Raw genomic sequence first — 3393 nt, forward strand, 5'->3', positions numbered from 1 at the left:
ACTTTCAAAATTTGATTGGAGCAAACTGTTAGCGGGCAAAAGGATGTCTAATCAGTGGGAGGCTTTCAAAAGAGTGACAATGAGAGTTCAGAATTATGACATTCCTGTTAAAGTGAAAGGTAAGATAGACAAGCAGGAGGCTGGAAGAACACAGCAAGCCAGGCAGCATCAGGAGGTGGAGAAGTCAACGTTTCGTTTTTGTCTACCTTGGATTCCAGCATCTGCAGTTTTTTTTGTCTCGAACCAAGACAAAGGTAAGGCTGGTAGGATTAGGGAACAATGGATGAATGAAGATTGAAGTTCTAGTCATGAATAAAAAAAGAATCATACATTAGATATAGACAGCTGGGTATAAATGAATCTCTTGGAACAGTATAAATAGTGTCAGGTTATTTTTAAGTGTGAGATCATGAAGGCAAAGAGGGGACGAGGGATGGCCTTGGCAGATAAGTGTTGGATAATCCAAAGAGATTCTACAAGGGAGGGGTTGAATAAGCTGTTTTCCCTGGAGCACCGGAGGTTGAGGGGTGACCCTATAGGGGTTTATAAAATCATGAGGAGGCATGGATAGGATGAATAGACTTTAGTCTTTTCCCTGGGTTGGGGGGATCCAGAACTAGAGGGCATAGGTTTAGGGTGAGAGGGGAAAGATATAAAGAGCTATTGTTCCTGGATGGTGACAAGGGAGTCAGGAGGTGTTACCCCCTGCAGAGTTCCCAGGTTTTGATCTGTTCCTATAACAACAGCATTTATGGGCTTGTTCCAGTTACATTTCCCATTGATGCTGATGTTCCAAGGGTGTTGATAGGAGGTGATTCTGTTAATGGTGGTGTCTTTGGATGCCCATAGAATCCCTACTGTGTGGAAGCAGGCCATTCGACCCAACAGGTCCATACCGACCCTGCGAAGAGGAGTATTCCACACAGACCCATCTCAGAAAACCCGCATGACTAAACCACCAAACACACACATCCCTGAATGCCATGGGACAACTTAGCATGGCCAATCCACCTTAACCTGCACACCTTTGGACTGTGGGAGGAAACTGGAGCAAACCCACACATCGATGGGGAGAACGTACAAATTCCACACAGTCAGTCGCCTGAGGCTGGATTTGAGCCCTGGTCCCAGGCACTGTGAGGCAGCAGTGCTAACCACTGAGCCCCCGTGCCACCCATATCATGGAGAGCTGGCTAAATGCACTCTGCTTTTGGAGATGGCCATTGCCCAGCATTTGTGTAGCACCATCTTTACTTGCTACTTATTAATTCCGAGCGTAAATGTTGTCCAGGCCGAGCTGCATGTGAATGTGGAGTGAGGAATACAATGGCACTGAACACTCTACAGTCATCAGCAAATATCCCCCACAACTCATGTTAAAGCTTTGTATTGTAATGCAGTGAATGGATCACCTGCTTGGTTTACTCATTTCAAAATTAGTTTTTCAATCTTGGATGTGTTCTCATTTGTAGCCGGACTTCAAGGTGGTGCGGACTTAACTGGTGTGACCATCGTTGTGGTTTCGGTGCTTGTTGCATTGGCAATCAGTCTCGCCCTTGTCATTTATCGACGGAGCAGTGGTAAGTATTTCCAATCATATTTCTTCTTCTCACTAAGAATGACATTGAACTGCATTACACTAACAGCACGGAAACAGGCCATTTGGCCCGACAGATTCATGCTCTCTGTCAAGCCAACACCATCTCTATTTACTCAGGAGGCTAAGGAAATTCAGCACATCCATCAAGACTATTAACGATTTCTATTGATGCACCACTTAAAGCATTCCATCTGGATCCACTACAGCGTGGTTGGGAACAGCTCTTCCCAGGGTCGCAAGGAACTACAGAGAGTCATGAACACAGCCCTGTCGCTCACACAAACCATCCTTCCATCCACTGACTCCATCTACACTTCCCACTGCCTCAGGAAAGCAACCAACATGGTTAAAGACCCATCCCACCCTGGATTTAGTCTCTTCCATCCTCTTCCATTGGGCAGAGGTTCGGAGAGTTTGTAGAATCCATGCAGTATGGAAACAGGCCATTCAGCCCAATGAGTCCACACTGACCCTCTGGAGAACATCCCACCCAGACCATCCCCTTACCCTATCACCCCACATTTCCCATGGCTAATGCACCTAATCTGCATATCCCTGGGCACTCTGGGTAATTCAGCATGGCCAATCCACATCTTTGGACTGTGGGAGGAAACCAGAGCACCCGGAGGAATCCCACGCAAACATTGGGAGAATGTGAAAACTCCACACAGACAGTCGCCCGAGGGTGGGATCGAACCCGGGTCCATGGCACCGTGAGCCAGTGGTGCTAACTACTGAGCCACTGTACAAATAGATTCAAGGGCATCTTCTTCCCCGCTGTTATCAAGCTCTTGAACAGACCTCTCAAATGTTAAGTCTGATCTCTGCCTCTGCACCTTCTCTGCGGCTATGACATTGCACTGTGTTGTGTTACCCTGATGCACTTTGCGTGGGAACGATCTGCCGGTAGAGCACCCAAAACAACACTTTTCACTGTGTTGTGGTACATGAGAGAGCAATAAATCAAATCAATCAAGCCTCCTCCTTCCCCAAGCTGACCTCACCCAATCAACACACCCTTCTATTCTTTTCTCACTCATATATTCATCCAACTCATGAGCCTGTTCCTGCTTTTCCCTTTCATCCCTTTGGTCCCAAGTGATTTATCCAATTCCTTCCTGAAATCATACAGTGTTTTGAGCTCGGCTTCTTTCTGTGCCGCTAAATTCCAAAGACTCCCCACTCTCTGGGAGAAGACATTTCTCCACATCTGAGCCCTTTGGGTAGCACGGTGGCTCAGTGTTTAGCACAGCTGTCTCAAAGGACCAGGGACCCGGGTTCGATTCCAGCCTGGGGCGACTGTCTGTGTGGAGTTTGCACATTCTCCCTGTGTCTGTGTGGGTTTCCTCCCACAGTTCAAAGATGTACTGGTTAGGTGGATTGACCATACTAAATTGCCCATAGTCTGCAGGCTGGGTGGATTATCTATGCGAAATGCAGGGTTACAGGTATTTTGGGGGAGATCTGTGTGAGATACTCTTTGGCCGGTCAGTGTGGAGTCGATGGGCCAAATGGCCCGCTTCCATACTGTAGGGATTCTAATCATCTCCCGTCACCACCCTTTAAAGACATCGATCAAGTTACCTTCTCCTTCCCTGAAGAAACTACCCTGACATTTATATCCTTTCATCTGAGATATTTGTGGGCGGCACGGTGGCACAGTGGTTAGCACTGCTGCCTCACAGCGCCTGAGACCCAGGTTCAATTCCCGACTCAGGCGACTGACTGTGTGGAGTTTGCACGTTCTCCCCGTGTCTGCGTGGGTTTCCTCCGGGTGCTCAGGTTTCCTCCCA

At 47.8% G+C, this 3393-nt stretch overlaps 1 long non-coding RNA gene across 1 annotated transcript in view; it reads left to right on the top strand.

Annotated features, from left to right (window-relative positions):
* Positions 1 to 1476: 1476 nt before the first annotated feature.
* Positions 1477 to 3393, top strand: part of LOC122546299 — a 5923-nt gene continuing 4006 nt past the window's right edge. The window contains exon 1 of the long non-coding RNA XR_006310709.1: positions 1477 to 1580. This is a non-coding gene — a long non-coding RNA (uncharacterized LOC122546299). The remainder of the gene's footprint in view (positions 1581 to 3393) is intronic.

Source organism: Chiloscyllium plagiosum, unplaced genomic scaffold (assembly GCF_004010195.1).
Source record: "Chiloscyllium plagiosum isolate BGI_BamShark_2017 unplaced genomic scaffold, ASM401019v2 scaf_61427, whole genome shotgun sequence".
Classification (NCBI taxonomy): Eukaryota; Metazoa; Chordata; class Chondrichthyes; order Orectolobiformes; family Hemiscylliidae; genus Chiloscyllium; species Chiloscyllium plagiosum.